General features: G+C 40.5%; 1 protein-coding gene across 7 annotated transcripts in view; it reads right to left on the reverse strand.

Annotated features, from left to right (window-relative positions):
- The window catches only part of Dnm3 (dynamin 3), a 498,900-nt gene that overhangs the window by 379,293 nt on the left and 93,109 nt on the right, over positions 1 to 26,498 (reverse strand). The window lies entirely within an intron of this gene.

The following is a 26,498-nucleotide window of genomic DNA, read 5'->3' on the forward strand; positions in this document are numbered from 1 at the left end:
TGGGAAGTCATTTCAACTTCTGCAGGGCTCAGTTCCCCTTTGGGAAAACTGATGTCTCTTTTCCTGGGCTGTTGTGAGGACAAGAGAACATCCATATCTGCTTCAGTCACCGAAGTTACCCAGTGAAAAGTAACATGACCTCAACAAATTTTTGCCACATCAACAATAAATAAGTAAAGACATTTAAAAAGTCCCTCATTTTAAGGGGAAACTGAAAAGCACACATGTAATAATGTAGATAGCAAATGCTTTGATCTCAGGGAGGTTACAGGAGTTGTCTCCGGGCACAGGTTCAAGAGAGTGGTCCAAGATTTAAAGGCAGACATTCTGGTTCTCAGGCATAAGACAATCATCTCCACATGCCCTGACCTTCACTTCTCCATGCTCCTCCATCCTTAGCTTCCAATTTTCACCTCTTCACAGCTCAGTTCTCCACTGTTGCTCTTTCCATCCACCTCTCCTCCCTCAAACCAGTGCATTTACCGATGTGAAGGAGGCACATGTCCTAGTCTCTATACCATGTCACATCTCTAGGATCACGAATGACTGAGTCAAGACCATGGCACCTTTCACCACACACACACAAAAGTACAAACTTGCATTTACTCAAAACTTGGCAAATAATTTCAGGGTCTTTGCAGAAAATGTCATTCCAAGGGCTTCCCTGCAAGAACATCATTATCATGGTTATAATCTGTGCCTACTCAAATCCAATGTAGCAAAGGTCCACTTATATATCATCTTCATTAAAACCCTTTCATCATCCCACTATGGGGAATGCTTTTCTGTTCTTAATTTTTTAGGGTTTTGTGAATATACTATTTTTGTGATTATATAGGTAGGAACAACCTCAAAAATCCTGTTATAGCCAGTGTTCTCATTTTATAGATAAGGAAATTAAATCTAGGAGACTAAGTAACAAGTTCAAGAATATTGAAGATAATATGCTTACCCATTCCATAGACAGGCGGCCAATACTATAATATGTGTCCAGAGAATCAGAACTGTATTTGCTACAGTTTCAAGTCAGCATTCCTTCTGCATCCAGGAATGACTAAAAGAGCAGATGGGAGAGTGCTTCCAAGTGAAAACTCAGCTGTCTGCTGTTTTTCAAAGACTCTGACATCTTGGTGCATTGAACTTTGTTTTCTCATTTGATATGAAACAACACTCTGGAGCAAAACATTTCCTAAAAGTTTTCTTTAGGAGTGGCTGCTTCTAAGGCCTTTTCATGTGCTTTTTCCTCCCCATCTGGACCAATTGGCCATAGACTAACTAGAGACTCCCATGAGCACATTATGGCTCTCTCCAGTAAGAAGTTTAACATCACAAAAATATACCCAGTCTTCCAAACCCTGTTCTGCCATTTTGACACGGTTTTGAATTTTTTGATGAACAGGGAGGCCTTCAATCATATACTACACTCCTTAGGTTTTCAGAATTCAGACTGTCTCCCATGCTGTAATAGAATATTCCTTTTAACTGACCACTGAGATTTCTAGCCATATGAAAATCGGTAACTACTAAGAAAGTACAACTATGGGAGCACAAACAATTCTGTGATGCTGGAGAACTCAGCCAGGTTGAACTAAGAATACAAATCCATAGCAATTAAACAATAGATTTAAATATAGCTCAAGAAAAATAAAACCACTGCTGTAACTGACAGGTGAATGGTATAGTGTGGTGTTTTATGTGGGTTTCCAAAGTGGAGAGGTCCCTCAAAGCTGAAATGGTCTATACAGAATTTATGGGAGTAGAAGAGTCTAGACTAGATGCATGAAGATATACAGAACCGGGGAGAGCCAAAATAAGAAGTTGGGTGTGGTGACTCGTGCCTTAATCCAGCCCTCGGGAAGCTGAGGCAAAAGGATTGGGAGTTCAATACTAGTCTGGTCTACACAGACGAAATCACCTCAATATAAAAGGGGAGCGTGCCACAAAGAGAAAAGAGAACATTCAGTATTATAAGTCAATTGTTAATAAAATCATAAAGATAAATTGCAAGTGAATTGGGGCAAACCAAGTAGGCAAATCACAGTATCAAATAAAAACTGTGTGTGTGTGTGTGTGTAATGCATAAATGAAGGCACAAAGCATTGGGGGGGGGGGGATAAGAGATGGAACGGACCCCTCTTCACTCATCAATGTTATGAGATAATGCACATAAATCAATATCTCCCATTTTGTACAAGAATGTGAAAAATCGAGGCCATTATTTCTAAATGATCAACATAAAAGAACTAGCTGGAGTTTGATGAGCACTTCATTTGATTGCTAGAAGCTGTTATGAAAAAGTTTTCTACAGGGAAAAAAAAACCTGAATCATGACAAAAGCTGCCTGATTCCTCTTTGTTAGTGTCTTCAAAGAAGAAATTGAAGAGCTAATTGAGGGTCATTAATAAACAATGATAAGGGAAAGTCAGAAAGAATGGTAGCTATATACACATATATGCGGCATTGCCCTTCACAGCCCCAGTGCGAATACTTCTGATTTTAAATGCAGTCATTACATAAGATCGAGAGCACTGCATGCAAAAATTCATATTCATCCCAAAGATAATTCAGAGGGTGATTACACAACTCACTAAAAATTGTTCCACTGATCACATTCAAGGCAAATATGAATATTTTATATGTTTTATTTCATGCACGTTTTCTTTTTTTTTTTTCTTTTTCTTGAGATAGGATATAGCTCAGCTAGTCTGTATCTTACTATGTAACCCAGGCTGGTCTTAAACTCATGGCAATCCCCCTGCCACAGGCTCCTGAGTGCTAGGATCGTGGACGTGAGCTGCCACACCTAGCTCTCTATATAAATTCTTTTCTTTTATCTGCATTGTTTTAAGCTGAGTTTATTCTTGTGCTTCCTTTCTGCTTCTCCAGTTTCCTCCAGGTTCTTTTCCTCCTGGGCAGCCTCTCCTTCCTCTCCAGGGACCATCAATCCTTTGTCAGCCAGGATCATCACTCCAAATGGCAGGGGAGCTCATGTGCGGGCTAGCCTGACGAGGAGTGCTGTGAGCCGAGCAGTGCATCCCCGAGAACTTGGTTTACTTGCAGATGGTTACTGACTTGGGAATCTGCATCCAGGTCGTTAAGATCAGCATTACTCTCCACATTTATAGGCATGGATAACAAAAATTCAATACTCTTTGGTGGCCATCAGCCCTGCACCCAGCCCCATGGTTTAGCTTGGGCTCACCTACATACCCCACTGTTATATCACCAGAATGCCACACACTGCTTCCTTAAAGTGATATCTTTCAGTGGCTTTTAGGATATGTGTACCCTTGATGTTTCAAGGATGTTCAAAGTGAACATGAAAATTTGAACTCTTGATTTGCATGATTTTTGTAGGGTTTTCTGGGTCAAGAGAGTAACCAACCTTTCAAAGATCACATCAGGCTACTTAAAGGAAAAGCCCTATACACATATTCTTTTTAAAATGTTATATAAGCCATGGAGTAACTTGTCATACATGGTCTCATGTCAATATCCACAAAAATCTTGGGGTATTCTTATCCTGGCTAAGCTATGACTTCTGTGTGCCCCAGTTTCCTCCTATAGAAAATGAGCATAGTGGTGACATCTCAGATAGCTGACAATGTCAATGCTTTCCAAAAGCATTGTCTTGGCTTTTGTTTCTTGTTCCTACAGTAAAATACTCTGACAAAAGAAACTTAAAGGATAAAGGGTTAATTTTTGCCCAAAGGTGCAGTCCATCATGCTGAGGAAGTCAAGGTTGCATGAGCTTAGAGAACCAATCACATTGCATTCACAATCAGAAAGAGAGAGCAATGAATGCAAGATTGCTGCTCAGTTCCCCTTCTCCATCTCCATAGTTCCATCACCAGCTTGGGGAATGGAAACACCCACAATGAGAAGTCTTCCCAGCTCACATAAAGCAATCAAGATAATCCCCCAAAGGTGTGCCCAGAGAACCATCTCCCAGGTGATCCTAGATTCTGTCATAATTCTACCCTTTGTCAACTTGACACCCAAACACATCACTTTGAAGCCATAACCTAATACCCTTTGTCCCCACAGGATCATTACCATAGATGATAATGAATTTCAGATGAATTAAGACCAACTTTACAAGTTCCCACAATCTTCAACAATTCCAACACTTTGAAAGTTCAGCGTCTCTTAACTGTGAGCTCTTATGCAACCAAAAACTAGATACATATTTCCAACATACAACAGCAAAAGTAAACATTCATATTTGAAAATAGAAAAATCAAAGAATGGCATGAAATTATCAGAACTAAGCAGAATCAATCTTTAGTAGGATAAACATCAAATTCTGCAGCTCTATATCCAGCATCTGGGCTCCCAACATGGATAACCCTACATGTCCAACCCTACCCATCTAGCCCTCAATATATAGATTTCCTCCTAGGCCAGCTCAACTCCATGCTCAAAGCTCTCCTTGGAGGGTGTCCCATGTCCTACCATCTCCACTATCCCAGAATCTTGACTGTGACTAGGCTTCACCTTCACTGCTTCATGCAATGATTTCCCAGGGTCACTTTACAAGGACCATGCCAGACATAGCCTGGTTTCAACTACTTGAGTCTCGTGAATATCCAATGGCTTCTAAACCAGTACCTTATAGGCATCACTATCAAGGTGGAGTCCTCCTCCCTTAGGCAACAGATACAGCTGCTTCTACTTGTTCAAATTGGGTAAATACTTTCCTAAGCTGTTGCTTTCAAGGAGCAAGGAACCCCACAGCCTAGGCTTTCTTCCTTTAGATGAAGTTGGGTCTTCACTACTCGGAGCCTCGAGTGGGTGAGATTTTACCTTCAGGGCACTTTTCCTATTGTCCAGTGAAGCACAAGGAATTTGTGCTCAGTGGTGCTGTTTTCTTTAACAATTAAGTTGCTTTCTCAGCACTAAATGACTTCTCTCCTGTCTTGAAATTTCCTCTGCCAACCAAGTTAATCCATTATCTTTCAACTTCACTAATGTTTTCAAGATGTGGCCAAACTGGAGCCATATTCTTGCCTAAATTATCACATGAATGGCCCCTACCACAGTTTCTGATTAGAATCCATGTTGCCTTCTGAAAACTTGTGAGCCAAACATCCACTATCTGTATTCTCTCAACATTATTGTCTCTCAAGGTAAACACAAGAATGGCCCATTAAGCTCTGCTTCTAACATGTTTGGGCATTTCTAACCCAAAATACTAAACTCTTCCACATTTCAGCCACAAAACCTTTCCAAAGGCCTAAGAACCACATGGTCAGCTTTATCATAGCAATGGCTATGATAAAAGAAATTAGTTTCTTTTCTAGTTGCTGTGATAAAATGCTCAGACAACAGCACCTTAGGAGAAAAGGTGATTTATATCAACTCACAGTTCAAGTTACAGTCAACCATGATGGGAAAATCAAAGAAATATGAACTTGCAGCAGCTGGTCCCATCATAGTCACAGTAAGAAATAGAGAGGAATGAATGTATGCTTGCTGCCTAATTCCCTTTTGCCATTTATACAGGCCAGGATCAAAGTCAGAGAATGATATAATCCACAATAGGCAGGCCTTCCCACCTCAGACCAATCACAATCATCTCCTAAAGGCATGCCCAGGGACTCCATCACCCAGTTGACTCTGGAGTATATCAAGTTGACAATAAACACTAACCACTATAATTTAAAGTGCTCATTATATGTGGTCTTCCCTTTATTGTTCTTTAATAATTATGAGTTTATTATTGGATTGTCTAAAACATATTCTAAGATATGATTTATGCTGTGCTTCAAAGCAGTTCATATAAAAGTAAAATTAGGAGTAGAATGTAAAAAAAAATACTATTTTTGCCGGGCAGTGGTGGCGCACGCCTTTAATCCCAGCACTCGGGAGGCAGAGCCAGGCGGATCTCTGTGAGTTCGAGGCCAGCCTGGACTACCAAGTGAGTTCCAGGAAAGGCGCAAAGCTACACAGAGAAACCCTGTCTCGAAAAAACCAAAAAAAAAAAAAAAAAAAAAAAAAAATACTATTTTAAATACATTCTTATTTGTTTCTTCCCAAGTCTGTGACTTTGCAAAAGTCATATTGACTTCCATAATTACCAACCCTTGACTTTTATGATAAGTTTAAAATGACTAAGAATCTGTTATATGCCAAACTTTTATTCATAGACATACATTATTACATAAATAGATGTTATTATCCTGGGTAAGCCACACATTTTCTACTCTTCAGTTTCTTCTATATATTATGAGAATGATAATAAAAATAATAATCTGCCTTAGGACTGTTGTGAGAATTGACTAAGTCAACATAGACAAAGAGCTTAGATGAGCACCAAGTAGACATGTAAAAACTAGCTACTTGGGGCTGGAGAGATAGTTGAGTGGTTAAGAGCACTGGCTGCTCTTCCAGAGGACCCAGATTCAATTCCTAGCATCCACACGGTTGCTCACAACTGTCTGTAACTCCAGTTTCAGGAGCTCTGATGACCTTACACAGACATCCCGAAGGTAAAACACCAATACACATGAAATAAAAATAAATAAAATCACTTTTAAAAAAAAAGCTAGCTACTGTATAAAGATAACTATTAAGGATAAAAGCTGTCACAGCTTTTCTAGAAACAAAGAATTAAAGATTCAAATGAAGGTAGATCAGACATTCCTACAAGCATCAGCTATAACCACCATAATTCTCACTTGGGCAACATAACACCGTATAATTTTGCTCCAGGTATTTGAGATTTCCCTTGATATATTGACTATTTATTTCTTCTGATGAGAAAAGTCATAACAATAAATGTAATCCTATTTTTTCCACAGCATAGCTCAGAAAATAAATTAACATAAGAATGGCCTTCCTTCCACTCCCACTTAAAAAAAAAAAAAACCCTTGCAACCAACATTTTTAGTGACAGAAAGAAAAAAAAGCTCTGTGTTTCTCTGACCACAAAATCATCTTTTTTAGAAGCATCAATATCAGAAAAAGATATATTGAACTGACAACTGAGAAACTGTCACATGTTTAACACATGTGTAGCATTCAAAATTCTTTGATTTCCATTGTGCCTTATTATACTATTGCTGTGAAAGACACCATGACCAAGGCAACTCTTACAAAAGAAATCATTTAATTGGGGCTTGCTTATAGTTTCAGAGAGTTAGTCCATGATCATTATGATGGGAAGCAGACAGGCATGGTGCTAGAGCAGTAGCTGAGAGCTTTGTATTCTGATCTGCAGGCAGAGAGACACTAGTTCTGGTGTGGACTTTTGAAACCTCAAAGCCCACCCATGGTGACACACATCCTCCAACAAGGCTACACTTCCTAATCTTTCTCCAACAGTTCATCAACTTAGGGCCAAGCATGCAAATATATAAGACTATTGCTGTGGGATGGTCTGTATGTCAAGTGTGTTGCTGATTGGTCAATAAATAAATCACTGATTGGCCAGTGGCCAGGCAGGAAGTATAGGCGGGACAAGGAGGAGAATAAAGCTGGGAAGTGGAAGGCTGAGTCAGAGAGACACTGCCAGCCACCATGATGACAAACAGCATGTGAAGATGCCGGTAAGCCACGAGCCATGTGGCAAGGTATAGATTAATGGAAATGGATTAATTTAAGCTGTAAGAACAGTTAGCAAGAAGCCTGCCATAGCCATACAGTTGTAACCAATATAAGTCTCTGTGTTTACTTGGTCAGGTCTGAGTGGCTGTGGGACTGGTGGGTGATAGAGATTTGTCCTGACTGTGGGCCAGGCAGGAAAACTTTAGCAACAAATGGCGCCCAACGTGGGGCAAGAGTTTCCACCTAAAAACTAAGAAAAAAGATTCTAAAACGGAGCTAAACACAGTTCCTAATTGTCTCTCTCAAATGAGCGGCAGCTGCCGGTTTGAGCTACTGGCGGGTTCCTAGAGTGTGTGCTCAACCTGCAGTATGGCGGGAATGAGGCCTCTGCAAGTGGCAGATTAAGCTGCATGATGGATTTAGACTTTGCTAGCACAAAACAAAAGAGGTGTCTGGGCTACACGCTGCTTGGCTAAAAGCATAGACCCACGATAGCTCCCAGAGCTGGCGGTAAACCACCGCCATATTGGGAAGCTAAGGTGGGCGAAGCCAGCAGCCACAGCTGCTGCAGTTTAAAGCAACAGATTCACAATAAGACAGATTCAGATGTGATAGTTTACAATGTGTGTAAAATATACGTAGGCTTAAAAGAGACAAAAAAGGTGATATATACAGTTATATAAAGAAATACATAGTTTTAAAAAATAAAGTCTTTAAAGAGATAGTAAAATTAATATAAAAAATAAGCCACATAAAGATGAATATTACACAGAGAATCTGGATTGTGTTGTCTTTGGGATTTTTAACTGCAGAAAAACATTTGATTGTAAAAGCTGTTGAGTTATGCCAAAATGTATATTTTAAAGATACCTTGACTTCAAAATTTGAATATAAGGATATGTTACTTTGGAAAGGAGACTCTGCTTTTGTTCCCACAGAAAGTCAAAGGATATGGATTTGTTCCAGATTAAGATACATCAGGTTTGACCAGCCAAGACCCCCTGAAAGGTCTCCGATGACACCATGACCCAGATGATCCAACATCCAGAATGGTTTGAAGGCAACTGGCTCAGACAATACAGTCTCATGGACTATTCCATAATCCTAAAATTTTCTTTGTGTCCCCATAAGATACAGCGCCCCCCTCCAGCAGGAAGTAGTAAGAGAAGCTATGCCCAAATTCCCAAATTATATGTAATTTTACTTTGTTAAGGTTAAAACCTTCCTTTTTGAAAAAAAAAGGGGGGGAAGTGCTGTGGGATGGTCTGTATGTCAAGTGTGTTGCTGATTGGTCAATAAATAAATCACTGATTGGCCAGTGGCCAGGCAGGAAGTATAGGCGGGACAAGGAGGAGAATAAAGCTGGGAAGTGGAAGGCTGAGTCAGAGAGACACTGCCAGCCGCCTTGATGACAAACAGCATGTGAAGATGCCGGTAAGCCACGAGCCATGTGGCAAGGTATAGATTAATGGAAATGGATTAATTTAAGCTGTAAGAACAGTTAGCAAGAAGCCTGCCATGGCCATACAATTTGTAACCAATATAAGTCTCTGTGTTTACTTGGTCAGGTCTGAGTGGCTGTGGGACTGGTGGGTGATAGAGATTTGTCCTGACTGTGGGCCAGGCAGGAAAACTTTAACAACAGACTATGGAGGCCATTCTCATTCAAACCACTACATACTGCCTTGTACAATCTTCAAAACCCTTGCATGGCAAATGATAGCAAGAATAAGTGGTTTCTGTATAAAGTCACCGAAGTATACACAGGAATAAACTTGAGAATGGGTCATTCAACCATGCCAAGCTTCATCTTCATGGAAGAGTATTTGAGTTACAGGGGAGAACTTCATATGTGGCTGGCACCATCTCTAGAATCAGCAGAGCAAACACCTAAGAACCAATTTTTCTACCTTTTGAACTCTCTCAACTTCTTTGAGAATAAAATAAGAGGCTCAGAGAAAGGTGACATTTGTGAAACCCAGGCATCTCTGCTCATATAGGGGCAGGACAGGGAGATGATGCTCAATGACAAATCTTCCAAAGGGCCTCCACTCATGCAGCTGAGAGACAATAAAGCTAGAAAAAGCATCAGCCCATAGTAACAGCCTTTCCACACCTGCAGCATTAAGGTACATAGTCATACAGGAAAAGAAGTCATCCTAAAGACACTTAAACCTTGTTCAGGAAGTCCACTTGAAAGAGCAATGAGACTTCCTATCTGTATAGATTGGTTGGTCAATGAAACAGTCTAAGAAATATACATCTTCCCACATTTTCTGACATAGATTCTGAAGTCCTTGGTGTTTTATGACTCTTAGGAATGAGAGGAACATGTGGTGTTACTCCCAACAATCCCTTTTTATTATATATTCTGGAGAGGAAACTTTATTAATGGAGCCCTAGGAATTTCAAGATGGATCTGGAGATTGATCACCAATGGCCAGTTATTAATCAATAGTTCCAATGGAACAAAACCTCCACCATAACGCTAACGAAAGGGGTCACAGGACTCCCAAATTGGAGAACTCATCCACATGCAGGAAGGGTATAGCATGTCAGCTTCACAGAGATGATAACTCCTGAGCATTGGCCTGTGTGTCTCCTCTTCCAGCTGCTTACCCCAATCATTTGTATCTTTCATAATCACCAGTAAACTTAAATAAAATCTTCCCCTGAATTTTATGGACACTTAGGGAAAAATCATTAAACCTCAAGAAGTTGTGTAAATATTCAATGTATAGCCAGATCATGTCACCTGAGACCCAATACTTGAGATTGGCATCAGAACTGAGAGTATTCTTGTAAGATGGAGGCTTTAACCCTGGAGTTCATTGTTATCCCAGGTCACGTCAGTATAGAATTTAATTATAGACCACCAAATTGGTGTCTACAGAGAATTGAAAATGGCTTGGCATGAAAAATATACACATTTGGTGTCAAAAGTGTTGTGAGCTCCTATCTCCCTCTTAGGAAGCCTGAAGAAATATTTTGGGGAACGTACTACCCTTTTCTTAATCATCTTTTTTTTCTCCCTTAATACTGATGTGTTAAAATCTTTTCATATACTTCAACGTAACCTTGTTAAAGAAAAGTACAATGATGCTGGGCGGTGGTGGCGCATGCCTTTAATCCCAGCACTTGGGAGGCAGAGCCAGGTGAAGGAAGGAAGGAAGGAAGGAAGGAAGGAAGGAAGGAAGGAAGGAAGGAAAGAAAGAAAGAAAGAAAGAAAGAAAGAAAGAAAGAAAGAAAGAAAGAAAGAAAGAAAGGAAGGAAGTAAGGAAGGAAGGAAGGAAGGAAGGAAGGAAGGAAGGAAGGAAGAAGGAAAGAAGAAAAGTACAACGGAAACAGAAATATTTTCCACTAATTGGAAAAAACAGAGGTGACTCATGCCTAGGTGCCACAGTGCAGCTTCCCAAGGATGAGAACTCATTGAGGAAGCAAGTACGATAAGACCTCTCTTTCCTTCATGAATCCTGCTTATCATTCTCACTGCCTACACTTAAAACATGTTCAGAAGTGCAAAGTGCAGTTCCTAGCCACTTGGCATAATGTGATGAATCAAAGTATTCTAAATAAACAACTTGAAGAAAATATCTTTTATATTTTAGGGAAGCTTTGCTAGTATAATAATATACTATATATATGATTTCTACATTTATAGTATTGGCTTACTATATGCCTATGATTGATCATTTCGATCACTTTAGGCTCACAGAAAATTTGAAGGGTAAGTATAGAGGTTTACCATATAATTCCAGCCCCAACATATGCATCAACATAGTGGTAGACTTGCTGCAATTGGTGAGCCTACAAGGCTACAGCGTTATCACTCAAAGTCCTTGTTTTACTTGTCGCTTACTCTTGCTAGTCTATCCTCTGAGAGCAACTGACAGGCAAGTAGAGGAGGATTGGGTCTGGGTGAGCTACTGGTAGGTCTTGTACTGTAGTTGCTTTTCTGTTTGTTTGTTTGTTTGTTTGTTTGTTTGTTTGTTTGTTTGTTTTAGCAGATCTTTAGGAGAACACTACTGATCACACAGCTCATCTCTTCTCCCTTGTACCACTCTCCCTTTGTTGCGCTCCCTTATTAACTCTAGAACCCACTTTCTCTGATATTAACCCATAAGTTTGAATGCTCTATGGAAACATAATAGTGGAGCCCATTTTTTATACTCATCAATAGTTTTTCAACCCTGGTACTAGCTGTCAGTCATATGTGGTCTCTGGTCATTTTCCTGATCCTTAGTAGCTACTCCAAGTCTCCACTACTTCTGACTCAACTTTGTCTTCATACTCACCCTCAATAGAAATTTGCTTTGTGAAGACCCTCTTGACAAGCATCTAGGATGCTACTTTTTAACTTACCGATCTTTCTCTCACCTTCAAATGTAACTACTGTCTCACTCAAATGTTCCTTATTTCTTCAGAGAACTTCATATACTGTTTATGTTTCAGATCAAAAGAACTGATTTCAGTATATATCTTCTTGGATATTGCAGAACCAAAGTTTCTCAATCCCTCCTGTATCTTAATTTTTTCTCCCTCTCTTAATTCATTCATTATTCTGGAAAATATACTGCCTCATCACTATCTGAAAAAATGTAGTCCCTTTATCTAATCACATACTAGCTATCACTTATAATTAATGATTACATGTGTTTCTGGGACTAAATCACAATCAGAGTGGGTTAAGACAGTAGAAATTTTATTTTATTATTTACAATCCTGTAATCTAGTACTCCAAAATTAAGATGTTGGCAAGGCCATCTTTTCTTGAAGGCTCTAGAGAAGAATATGCCCCAGGCCATCCTCAGCTGTGGGTGATTGCCAGCAATCCTCACTGTTCCTTGTCTTAAGAATTCTTCACTCCAGTCTCTGCCTCTCCTGTCACATGGCATTCTCCCTGTGTGCCATGTCCAAAGTTTCCTCCCATCACAAGGGAACCAGTCTCTGTGTTTGGACCTGAGTTGATTCTTCATCTTATCTCCATAAACGGGTACATGGACTGTAGCAGGAATCTTAGAAAGTCTTATTAATAAAAACAAACCTGGGGCAGGTATTGGGGTAAACACTGGAAGATCAGAGAGACAGAACAAGCCACAGCTAACTTCACCTGGCCAACTTCTCAGCTGATCTTGTTTCCTCAGACTGGAAGCCTCTATGTCCTCATATCCAAATGGCTCTCAGCTGAACTGTGCTGCTCAAAACCTAAAAGCTTAACCAGCCAAATGCTTAACCAGCCAAATGCTTCTAGTTTCTGGTCCTCATGCCTTATATACCTTTCTGTTTTCTACCATCACTCCCTGGGATTAAAGGCTGGCTTTCTGGGATTAAAGGGGTGAGTCACCATGCTTTGCTGTATCCTTGAACACATGGATTTCTGCCTCTGGAATGCTAGGATTAAAGCCGTGTGCTACCACTGCCTATCTTAAGTATCTAGTGGCTTTTCTGTTCTCTGACCCCAGATAAGTTTATTAGGGTACACAATATTTTGGGGAACACAATACCACCACACATAGACACATTCTGAGTTTGCAAAACTGTGACTTTGAGAAAACACTATTCAACTCAGTGTGCTCACTTCCTGCCAACACCCTACAGCTTCTGCACCAAGTGATCCACATCCTTTGCCATCTCCACTTCTTCCTCTGTATCCACTGCTTAGGAACAGAGTTGGCTAAGGTCAGCACACACCTAACCCCAAGCTTCGTCTTACTAAGTGGCCTGGCTGTATCTGGCACTGATATTCAGCCCTCCCTCACCAAGATCTACCCTCAGCTTCCTACATGCCGTTCTTTCTTTTCATAATTCAGTGCGCGGTCACCTTGAGATCTTCCTCTTGCAATGATTCCTTTGAATCATTCTTTAGAGATTTTGATCCACTTAAGAGTTTGAAAGACAACTGTGTATAACTTACAAATCTAAAAGTTGAGTCTAGATTTTTATTCATTTGCTGTATGTACTCCAAGCACCCCATCCATCATTTTCCATGAATAAACCTTCAGTTTTCTTTATTTATTTGAACTAAGCATCACTGATCTAAGAACCCAAGCCAGAAGCCTAGGAGCAGCTTATCCTTGTTCCTATTTATGTTTCTTTTCATTTTAGTGTATTTAATAATACAGAAGAATATATTGACATGCACAAAAGATAATAGTAAAATCAACCCCAGGAACCCATTACAAGAACCAGGAACATCCAATTCATTTCATCCCCACTTATATGTCTTTTCCTGTATTCCTCTCCTCATGAAAGTTAATGATTGTCCTTTGTTTTCTGATTTCCCTTTTTATATTGGCTTATAACATACATAGGTTTACATACACAGGTATCTATAAGCCATATATCATCTCGTTTTGCTTATTTTGGAGCTCTATAAAAATGAAGGAACTCACCTGGGACTTACTCTAAGTCAACACTCAACATTTTGTTTCACCGGGCGGTGGTGGCGCACGCCTTTAATCCCAGCACTCGGGAGGCAGAGGCCGGCGGATCTCTGTGAGTTCGAGGCCAGCCTGGGCTACCAAGTGAGTCCCAGGAAAGGCGCAAAGCTACACAGAGAAACCCTGTCTCGAAAAACCAAAAAAAAAAAAAAAATTTTGTTTCTAAGATTCATCCATGTTGATATATATGGCTACTGTTCACTAGTTTGAGTGCCATTATAATATTATACCATGATAATTAACTAGAAAAATTATTTTCAAAATATATATATATTGAAAATATTAGGATAAACTATATAAAGTAAACCTAACAAACAATACATAACATAGATATACTTATCTGACTTACTTCTTTAAGATTTCTTGCCTGCCTTGTAAATCCCTCCTACAAACACTCAGCCTGAAAAGCTCTCATCACCTCTCATCAGGCATCTTACTTCATAGCTGCATCCTGAGTCACTCTGTTCAATCCATTCTCCCATCACCATCACAGCAATCCATTGGCATGGAGAGATGCCAGCCTCATCCCCTCACTCTAACAGCTTTGATAAGCCCCCTTTGCAGGTAGACTGTCCATTATTCCCCCATCTCATGTTCACCAAGACACTAAGTAAATCTCATTGGTGTCTTCCCTCCAGGTTTTTACCTGAACTTATTTCCAGTAATACCACCTCTTTCTCCTTTCTTTGTTCTTCCAAATACACAGATAACACACACACACACACACACACACACACACACACACACACACACACACACACACGTATCTTGATATGGCCAGCTGCTGCTCATTAAGACTCAGCGTAGGCTCTTCAACACAGAATTTTCCACTAACTCTGCCCATGGCACTCATCTGTATATCATGTATCCCTCCCATAACAGTCCCAACACAGAGGTAATTAGTTACGGCTCTGGGAAGAGAAACAAGTATATGAGTGTAGATGATAGCTTTATGATTTTATTGGCCACACTGAACTTTGCCAGTCCACGGGTCCCTATGAGGCTGAAATTACCTCATATTCATCCCTGCCTTCCTCTGTCTGATGGAGCTTGAAACAAAGAATGTGACATATGTCATATTGGGTGATTATTCTGTATATCCATGAAAACAAAGGTAGTTTTATCTTGTTTTGTAAATACATAGTAGTCAAATATTGTAAAATACAGCTTTGAATGGCTTCAACATCATTAACCAGTTCAATTATCCAATATATCTGTGCAGGCAGTACATGGATGATGCCTAATTCTCTGGCTAAATGATAACATTTCTCCAACAGATCACTCAAAAGAGAATAAGAAGAAAGAGCCTGTTCATCCGGAGCTACAAGGCAGAAGGGTGTATCATACAGTAGTACCTTTCTATGTGCTTCAACTCTGTGTTAACATCCTAAGCCAAGTATTTTAAAATGGGCTAATCAATGTAAGCTGTTCTAACAGGATAGCCCTACTTTCACATTGTGGTGAAATTGTATTAGGAAGTTAAATATCCCTAATTTAAATACAACTTTTTAGCATCAAGTCACTATAATTCATTAATTCTCCACTGAGAATATATTTTTAGCTTTTTCAGGAAAAATTGCATAACAACGTGCTGCCCCAGTTTCTCAATTCTACTTCTCCTGCTTGAAATGCCACCACACAAAAGTATGTTTTCATTAAAAACTCATCTGTCTTCTGGCAGCATTTCCCACTGGTATGGTTTAGAATGTTCTGGACTTGATATGCACAACTAGGCCCCTTGCAGGAATGAACAAGCATCCTCACAGAAACAGAATGTGATCAGATATAAGATGTCACTGCCTCCTGAGGGGACTGCGCATTAGCCTTAAGCAGTAGAGTCAATTAAGAGCATTAAGGTTGACACTTCACCATCTGAATGTGACTTTATTTTCATTTCAACATAGCAGGATATACTAGGTTACCCAGAAATCAAAGAACAAGCCTGTGAGAATGGACAAGGTCTCCCTGCTACTCCAGAAAACCATGGCCCTATTCTGACACTAGTGTTTGCTATCTGACCCCAATAATTTGGACAAAGATGGTAAGATTGTTAAAAACCATAGGAGAGGTGCTGCAACCAGGTTGGAAAAGAAAATCGGGACCTAAAGTCATCACAGTGGGTTGAGATCTGCAGTTAACCCTAACGAAAGACATTTACTATGATCATCCTTCTCGTCAATAAATAAGATCAGTAAAGGAACCAGGCAAAGTCCAAAAGTGAAAAAAAAATGGTCAACTATGGTTGACTACAAATTTATTTATTATTCAATAATAAAATATCACTATCTAAAAATTCACGTGATCTAAGATCGCACTAATGACAGGCTCATGTCCAGACCTCAAGCTTCAACAGTCCACTGGGCTGTGCTGGGTAGAGACTACACACTTGTTGCGGTGCTGAATGTTCCAATTCAATTGCTTCATTGAAAGTTTGTAAGTGTCTAGAGTATTGTTCCTTGATGTCAAAATGGAAACGAAATCCTGTTAAGATAGCAAAATGGCAATCAACTCTATTGAAAATTGTCAGTGACAACAATAATGGGAAACTAAGTCTACATCCCACACATTCCTACTACAAATTAAAACAAAAACATAATGAGTGTTTATCTGTATCTTTTTTGAAGCTTTTGAGCGTATTTATAATTTTCCTTTTGAATTCTTTGTCTGGAATTTTGCTTAAGCTGTTCTCATTGGACTCCATTACTATGGGATATGAGATTGGTGATCTTTGGAAAAGACATGGCAACTTGGTTTTTCATGGTGCCTGTACTTTTGCAATGACACTTCTGCATCTTTCATTGACTGTACCTTCTGATGTAAATTTCAGATCCATCTATGTTGTGTGGACTATGCTTGCCATTAATCCAGCTTGGCTGTTTTGGGGTCTATAGTAAAATAATCTTTTTGTACTCTGTCAAGATGTGTTGCTCTCATTGGTTTAATAAAGAGCTAATTGGCCAATAGCTAGGCAGGAAGAAATTAGGCAGGACTGGCAGACAGAGACACAGTACTGGGATGAAGAAGGGCAGAGTCGCCAGGAGGTGTGGGGAGAAGCAAGGTGAACATGCCACACTGAGGAAAGGTACCAAGCCATGTGGTAGAATGTAGATAAGAATTATGGGTTAATTGAAGTTGTAAGAGCTAGTTAGTAACAAACATCAGCTGAGCAATTATAATTAATAATAAGTCTCCATGTGTTTATTTGGGAACTGGCTGGTGGGACAGAATATTCTGCCTACAGAGGTCATCCAATTGATGGTTGAAGTCTTAGGGTCACTCAGTACTGACTCCATATTCATTCTTACCCTCTTCACAATAGTCAGGAAATGGAATCAGCCTAGCTATCTGCCAGCTGATGAATGGATAATTAAAAAATGTATATTTACACCAAGGAATTCTATTCAGTGATATAGAAAAATGAAATTACAAAATGTTCAGTAAAACAGATGCTCAAGTTGGAACAAGATGTCAATAGAGGCCAGGTAGCAAACAAGTATCCATGAGAGGTGTGGGGGAGGGCTCTGGAGGGAGTGGCATAGGGAAACACATGTGATGTGATGGTAGAAACAGAGTGTACTAGTGAAGAAACATTTAAAGGGGGATGGGAGTAGGAAATTTGGGAAACTGAGCGTGGGGTGTAGCTAGAGTTTTCCTGCCTGGCCCACAGTCAGGACAAATCTCTGACACCCGCCAGTCCCACAGCCATTCAGACCCAACCAAATAAACACAGAGACTTATATTGGTTACAAACTGTATGGCCGTGGCAGGCTTCTTGCTAACTGTTCTTACAGCTTAAATTAATCCATTTCTATTAATCTATACCTTGCCACGTGGCTTGTGGCTTACCGGTACTTTACATCTTCCTTGTCCTGATGGCGGCTGGCAGTGTCTCCCTTACCCAGCTTCCTGTTCTCTCAATTCTCCTCTCTGTTAGTCCCGCCTATACTTCCTGCCTGACCAATCAGTGATTTATTCATTGACCAATCAGCAACACATTTGACATACAGACCATCCCACAGCAGTGGGGGAGAGTCAACTAAAACCAAAGATGCCCCATGTAGGCTCTAGATTCAAATACTTGGTCCCCAGTTGGTGGCACTGTGGGTAGGGGGATTATAGAACCTTTAAGAGAAGCAGCTTTGCTGGAGGCAGTAGACACTGGGGATGGGCTTGGAGGGTGTATAGTCTCACCCCCACTTCCTGTTCTAGTTTCAGTGTGCTGATAAAATGTGATTGGTCAGCTACCTGCTCTGCTGCCCACTGCCGTGCCTTTTGACCATCATGGACCCTTGGTCTGAAACTGTAAGACAAACTAAACCCTAAACTCTTTTTTCTGTAATTTGTTTTTGGTCATGGTATTTTATCACAGCAATAGAAAAGTAATACTGTGTGTGTGTGTGTGTGTGTGTGTGTGTGTGTGTGTGTGTGTGTGTTTATACATGTATATGTGTATGTGTGTATGCATGTGTGTGTATGTGTGCAGGAGTGGAGGTCAGAGAACACTACCGTGGAGCCAACTCTTTCCTTCCACCTTTACATATGTTCCAGGGATCAAACTCAGGCCACTAGACTTGCACAGCAAATGAATTTACTCACTAAGCCATTCCACTCACTGGCCTCCAAAAAACTATTTTCTATTAATATTTTAGTTGACATAATAACTATTATATGTATTTATGGGATAGAGTATGATTGATACATGTATATAATATATAATAAGGGTATTTAGCATTCCATTTTCTTAAGCATTAATTAATTTTTCACAAGAATTCTAAAATTTTTCTACTTTTTAATTTGTTTAACTTTATTTTATGTGCATTGGTGTAAAGGTGTCAGATACCCTAGAACTGGAGTTACAGACAGTTGTGAACTGCCATGTGGGTGCTGGGAACTGAACTTGGGTCCTCTGGAAGAGCAACCAGTGTTCTTAACCACTGAGCTATCTCTCCAGGCCCTCTTCTATTTTTTTATGAAGCATATAATAAATTGTTGTGAACTACACTCGCCATGAGGTGATGTAAAGCATTAGAATTTATATTCCTCTAATGTAACTCTGTTTTGCTGCCCATTTTCTGGCCTTCCTCTGTACTCCCTCCCCTCACATGGGAATTTTTAAGTAGTTAGAATTTAAGCATTTTAAAGCTTTGAAGTCCTTCTTGCCCCAGAATAGACTATTATGTAAATGTCTAGAATTATCATCCACTTCTTACCAAAGTCATGATATAATAACTACCTCTCTGAATGGAGATACTGAAACAATATAAGAAGGAAAGGGCTTTATTCAGATGTTGGCAATAAAATCAGTGCTATTAATGATGAGAAATATAAATTACCAACTGGCTAAGAAAAGAATCCTTCTTTAAACACATAAATGCACTTCTTAATCCACTCATAGAGAGCCCCTTGATTCTCACAGCAACAGAGGCAGCCATGGAAGTCGTCCAGGGATTCACACCAAAAGGCAACGGTCCTCACAATGGCCAAAAAGTTTATTAAATTTCGTGGATAATTTTCATGGCATTGAATTTTGTGGGATACAAATTTCCACTCTATTTGTACTCATGAAAGCTTAACCTGGGAATTTCTGCATAAGATCTCAAATTCAGACTTCAGTGGAGATGGGAACGGGCCCATTCATTCGCTGAAGACACATGGTCACCAGGGTTTGTTTGTCTCTTCCCAGGAGCCATACTCTAGGGCTTAAAATACAAATATAAACAAGGCATGGCTCTTAAATTCAGGAAACTCACAGCAATAAAATAACCAGATCAACCCCTCAGCACCAAGCTGGGGGGCAGTGTAGCCGGTGTGCCAAGGGCAGAAGCCTGTGCCAAGGGTGGAAGCACAGGCAGTCCAAGGGTAGGAAGCTGTCGCACAAGACTGGCAGGAGAAATGCACCTGACCTGCAGCTGCCTTCACAAGAAAACAACTGGAAGGAAGAGTGATAAAAGAATTCTGGACCAAAAGCTAAGCTGATAAATGCTGTATTCTAAAAGCAAGTTTGGGCTGGGTCGGCAATGCACCTCAGTTGGTACAGTACTGGCCATGCATACACAAGGCTCCGGGTTGAATCCCTGGCACCACTTCAAAGAAGAGATAAGTAAGCACCAACTATGCTATGTACTGGCCAAGGTCACACAATAAATCAGCAAAACCATGTTCTTATATTCATTTGCTAGCTAAGCAAAAACAAAAACAAAAACAAAAAAAAACCTGCCTCTTCAGAAACATGCTTATGCAGGAGCATAGTTTCTTACAAATAAATCTCTTAGAGACTAGGGATGCTTTTGCCAAACATTAGCATAGTTAGGAACAGAAAGACAAGTACATGATAAATACAGTCTTTATTATGCAAAGCATTGCAGTAAACTATTGCAAAGTCTGACTTTTATTTCAATACTTCTGCTACTTGATAACCCAATAAGTGCCAAGTCACATTCATGCACAGTGCTAGGGACAGGAGAGTGTCAATATTTTTCTGCCTTCAGATAAAAAAGCATGAGCTCTAACTACATAATCCCCACGTCTTACACGAAGGGTGTAATATCAGTCAACAGCACCATTAGAACTCAGAACTCAACACCAATTCCACTAAGGAATAGAAAGCTGGCTGGTTCACAACATCAGAAAGAAATGTAACCTTAACCGGACAGTGGTGGCGCATGCCTCTAATCCCAGCACTCGGGAGGCAGAGGCAGGCGTATCTCTGTGAGTTCGAGACCATCCTGGTCTACAGAGCGAGTTCCAGGACAGGCTCCAAAGCTAAACAAAGAAATCCTGTCTCAAAAAAAAAAAAAAAAAAAAAAAAAGAAAGAAAGAAATGTAACCTTAGCAAAATATGTATGAGGAGAGAGACAGAAGGATTGACAGATTTCCCCATGTTTCTGTGGAACCCAGAGCAGAGAAATCAAAGCATGTCGAGTGGCATAGCCCATCCCCCTTGCCCCATTCAGCTCCTAGGAGAAATAGAGAAAACAGCGGCAGCTGCGTGTGACTGAGCTACAAACTGACAGTGTTAGACAGAAGGATGTATGACATTTGAATGGCTTTACTGGCATAGGATTGATATGGAACAAAATGCACATATTTCAAGTGCACAACTTAACAAGTACATACATGTACACACCCTCTCACCATAATCAAGATGGAAAAACACGCTCAGCACCCCCCCACAGCTTCCCCGTCCTCCCTAGCAGTCCTCTCTTCCTTCAGAATGGCTCCCTACACTTCCCAAACCAGTGATGTGCTTTTTCCCACTATGGCAGCTCCCTTCTTGCTTCCTGACCCATACACCTAAATAAATTACACAATTAAGGAAGTCACATAACGACACTTTTCTCAGAACTCTTGAATGTCTGAATACTAGGAAGTAGAATGGTTTTTGTAATTCACTTGTAGCTTACAAATCCTTGACCTTAGGACTTCCTCGACCTGGATGCTGTTTCAACCAACAAGCGTTGTCCGGGGCTTGGGACAGACTGCCATTTTGGAATCTGGCTCCTCAGGAAATGCCTGTTTGGGGAGCTATGTCAACAGGGCCCTAGTGACAGGCCGTAGCTGTTTTCCTTGGCAGTGCTTCTTTCGATTACTGTCTTATCAGTGAAGAGCTGCCTTCCTTTCTGTCTCTGACATGATCGGACCCGTCAGAAGCTTGTTCATCTGGGAGCTGATCTACACAGTGTGGGCATTTTCACCCATGGATCCGTCATCTCATCTTTCCATCCTTCCACACCCACAATGCTGAACAAGTGTGTGTATGCACGTGTGTGTGCATGTGTGTGTGATGGGTGCGTGTGTGCGTGTATGCATGTGTGTGTGTGTGCATGTGTGTGTGATGGGTGTATGAGTGTGTATGTGTGTGTGTGCGTGTGATGATTACATTTTGGCATTCTTACCCCAGATCACTCCTCCAACACCTTAGTGTTAACTTCTACTTTCCTTATCCATTATAAATTAGTTCCTTGATTAAAAATTTAATGGAGTGGCTTGCTCTGTCAGATCTTACACGATTTGGCAAAGAATCTTTTGTATTTGTATCACGAACTAATACTTTTCAAAGTGTTTTCAAATGTGTTGCTTCACTTCTCTAAAATGCGAGTTTGTCTCATCACCTGTCAAACAGACCTAATCTTTCCCTGGTCACAGCAGGGTGAGTACTCCAAAGCTCAGAAATAATTCATGAAGCAGACTGAAGAGAGAAGAGATGGAATTGCCTCGAGGTGCCAACCTCGGCTAGAAGCAGAACTGTAGTCACCTGGGAGGTATGATTTAAAGAGCATGGAAAAGCCTCTACAAATTAAGAACCAGCAACAGTCAAAGGCCACACAAATGTGGAACTGCCTCCTTCCTGATGAGGAGCTCACTCCGCTGGAAGAGATTAACTAACCTCTGTGCCGGTAAGGAAGGCCTCTCATCTTGTTCTACCAAAATGCAAAGGCCTTTAAACCATCTCAGTCACCTGCTTCTGAGTGTAGATACACTTATCAGATGCCCTTAGGAAGGCTTTCAAGGTAGAAAATATAAAACCAGGCACCTGAGAAACAGGAAGAGACTGAGTAAAAAAAAACAGTAGCAGAAATGACTGGTCAGGGTCAGAGGAAACAAATTTATTTGCTCAGTTAATTCATGGTCTTATTTTACAGAGACCTTGATGTTCTTTATAAGTACTAAGGGAATCTATTGTTATTCATAGTCTTAACATTATTACTGATAAGTTTTGAGTCTAAAGTCAAATAAAGTATGCTGTGCAGTACTGAATTTTCTCAGCCTGTTGTGAGATGTTAAAAAATGTTAAACTATGTATAAAATATCTAATCCATACTAACTTAGAAATCTTGATGAATTATGTGCATCCCCTTTTTAAATGTATATAGACACAAAATCTGCCAGAGGAAATTAACCAATGGTCGCATAGCAGCTATGTGGATGAATGCCTGAACACACATACATACAGAGACACACACACATATACATAGATGTACACACATAGAAAAACAGAGAGAGAGAGAGAGAGAGAGAGAGAGAAACACAAAAACACACACGAGCACACACACACAGAAAGACACATACACAAAGAGACATACCCAAGAGACACACATACAGAGAGAGATATAGACACATACAGAGAGAAAGAGATAAACATAGTGACATACATAGACACAGACAGAAGGACAGTCCTATGGTTTAAAACTCAAACTCAACTTCAAAATCCGAAAGAGTTTGAGTTTTCATCAACAGAAACCAAGGAGAAGAGCAAAGACGCATCAGGAGGACTTAAAGCCTCCACTCCACACAAAGAGACATGCTAACATGGGAGGGGAAAATCTCCCAGGGTCCCGAGCCAACACAAACAGACATGCTAACATGGAAGGGGGACATCTCCCAGGGCCCAGACCCAACACAAAGACCCAAAGGCATAGAAGGAATGCAGGGAGTGTGAGAAATAGTCTTCCTCAGAAAAGATTGGTTAGCCAATACCAAGTGGTCAGCCCTGAAATCATACACATACAGTTAACAGCATATGGACTAAGCAGGTTGCATTTATAAATTTAGGAATGTGTGTGTGTGTGTGTGTGTGTGTGTGTGTGTGTGTGTGTGTGTGTGTGTGTGTTGAGACAGTCTCACTATACAGCCCAAACTCACAGCAATCCTCCTGCCTCATCCTCCCAAGTACTGTGATTACAGTCATAAGGCACCATACCTGGCTTCTTGTCTTATTTCTAAAAGCTGCCATTGCACGTCACCTCAGCTGTCCACCAACTGAAGTAGATATGTAATAACCGTCCACCAAACTTCCTAACATGGAGCACATTTTTACACACACTTCTCACAAGCTCATAATGACGTTCTCACCCTCCCAAAAGTTCAGGGAGAGAGGATTATCAATCAGCACTAGTTCAGCACAGCTCCCAGACCACAGATTGCTCTTATGAGGTCTACAGGGACCTTCACTTGCTTCCTCAACTACCACATAACTGCTTCCTTGGTTATTTAAAGGTACTTAAGATAATTTAATTTTTAATTTAAAATTATGGATCTAAACCACATATTTATGTGATGTGTTTATAATTTTAAACACGTACTCTTGAGGTGTTCTCAGCTGCAGTTTCCTCTAAAAATCCAACTTCGACTCCAGTTAGAAAAGTTGAGAGTAAGGCATGTATTTCAGGACTAAAACAGCCTGACTAAGGAGCTGTACCGGTGACCCTTTACCCCTTTCTACTGTCTCTGTTATTACTGTTGAAGACCAATATTGGGATGGCCTTTCCAACAACCAAACTCTGGTAAAGTAAGCAAAAATCAACGATTCTGATGAGTTCTCAAGACTGACTGTCCACCTGACACACGTTACCATTTGGAGGCAGCCATCCCCATCCATGAACTAGCAAAGGTAGGTTTTTAGATTGCCCAAGCTCAACAACTGCAAACCCAAGTCCATTCTCAGCTCAAAGGCCCTCCTATCTCATCTCTCTGTCACCTAAAGGTGTCTGGACTCCACACGCTGTGGTAGCTCAGAAGCATCAGGGTTGTTTTGTGTGAGAGAGGGAGATGGCCCAGTCGGTAAAGGGCTTGCTGTGCAATTGTGAGAACTCAGTTTGAGTACCCAGCACTTACTTTAAAAGCTGGTCATGGCGGCACATGCCTGTAACCCAGCATAGGAGGCAGAGGCAAGAGGATTCCAGAGGCCCACTGGCCAGCCAGTCTAGCCAAGTAGTGAGCCTACAGAGAGAAAGAGAGCCTATCACACATATGGATATGCACACACACACACACACACACACACACACACACACACACTGTTTTGTTTTGAGTTTTGGGTTTGTTTTCAGTTTTTGTTTTAGCAATTCTGATGCTTTTAACTTGAATAAAATGTCTCACACATTTGGTATTCTATGATTTTTTTTAGTACAATCTATGAGAGCAGAGAGATGGAGGAAGAAAAGCGAAGAAGAGACAGAAACAACTCAAGACCTCCACTCAAGTTCACTCTGTGGTTATCTTCACCATCACAGCTGCAGGGCAATGCCCCCAACTGATCCTGGCAATGTTTTCATGAGCCAGAGTGAAGACAAGCGCTCTTCAATGTGTACATTAACAAATAGGGTTAAAGGTTAACACAGCCTCATCTCTACTTCCACCCATGACAGAAATAAGATTCATCCTCTCATCCTAAACACCAAAGAAAAAAAACAGATTTATGAAAGACTTATGTTCAAACAGCAGACAACAGCAAAGCAAGAGAGTAATTCCTGGGAGAAACAGGCAATTTCGCAGCTTCGGCTGTCCCAACATATTCCAGGGAGAATGTCAGCAATCTCCCAGCAAATGGAGGGAGAACCAACCAGATTTCAGTGATCCTGCAAAGTGGAAGAAACAGAACTCTGACTTCAAAGAAACCAGGATGTCAAAGTTTTTGTGAAGCAAAGCGCTGAGGAGAAAGGAGCTACTCCAAAAGAAAGCTCTAGAGACTGGTACCTAGACGAGACCCTGAGTACTAGCATGTGAGAACGCTGCCGACGCCATGGAGAGAATAGGAGAATGAAGCCCAGGGCTCAGAGCAGGCTCAAGGTGGTCCATGACACAATAAACCAAAGGGAAACATCTCTGCTAACTGGGGTGTCCATCAAGGTCAATCGAGTCAAACTTGCTCCACATGAAAAAGCTTCAAAAATGTAATAACAAAATCCCAAATTATTAAAACAAACTCCAAAACAATATAAAATGTGCAATGCCCAGTAGCCAATTAAAATTGCCAGGCATGCAAAGAAGGAAAATATGACCTATAAACAGAATAAAATCCAATCAGTAGGAAATACAGAAAGCACAGAGGAAGGAATTATCAGCCATCTATCCACAATACACACACACACACACACACACACACACACACACACACACACACACACACACACACATACACGGAGGTATTACAGGATGTAAGGACATTTTGTTCAATAATAAACTGCATATATGATGAGCCTCTCATCAATATGGCTTTCTTTAGGACCTGTTGCTAGAAGCTTGTTGTGCTCTTTAGGAAATGTCATGTTATCTTGTTTCCTTGTATTTCTTGCGTTCCTATGCTGAGATCGGAACATCTGGTGGGTCAATTATCTCTAGCACATAGGCACTGATAGAGAAGTACAACTTTTGAAATCACTCATAAGTGGAATATAAGGCAGCATAGAGCTTGAATGTGGAATGGTTATTACCAGGGGCTGGGGAGAGGAGAGAAGTGGACAGAGAAATACACATCAGTGGGGCTAAGTCACACTGAGACAGGGTAGTATGAACACAGATAATATGTATGCATACACTGTCTCAAAAAGGGAAACAAAGGATACTGAATATTTCACCATGGACAGATGGTAGATGATTGGTGAAATAAGTTATGTTTAACCTGATTTAAACACTACACTATATACTTGTCAAAAACCCACATGAGACCCACTAATATATATCATTTTCTGTAAGTTTAAAATAAATTACAGCAGAATGACTGGACACACT

The sequence above is a fragment of the Peromyscus californicus genome, unplaced genomic scaffold, assembly GCF_007827085.1.
Source record: "Peromyscus californicus insignis strain IS unplaced genomic scaffold, ASM782708v3 Scaffold_14__1_contigs__length_90479793_seg_2, whole genome shotgun sequence".
Lineage (NCBI taxonomy): Eukaryota > Metazoa > Chordata > Mammalia > Rodentia > Cricetidae > Peromyscus > Peromyscus californicus.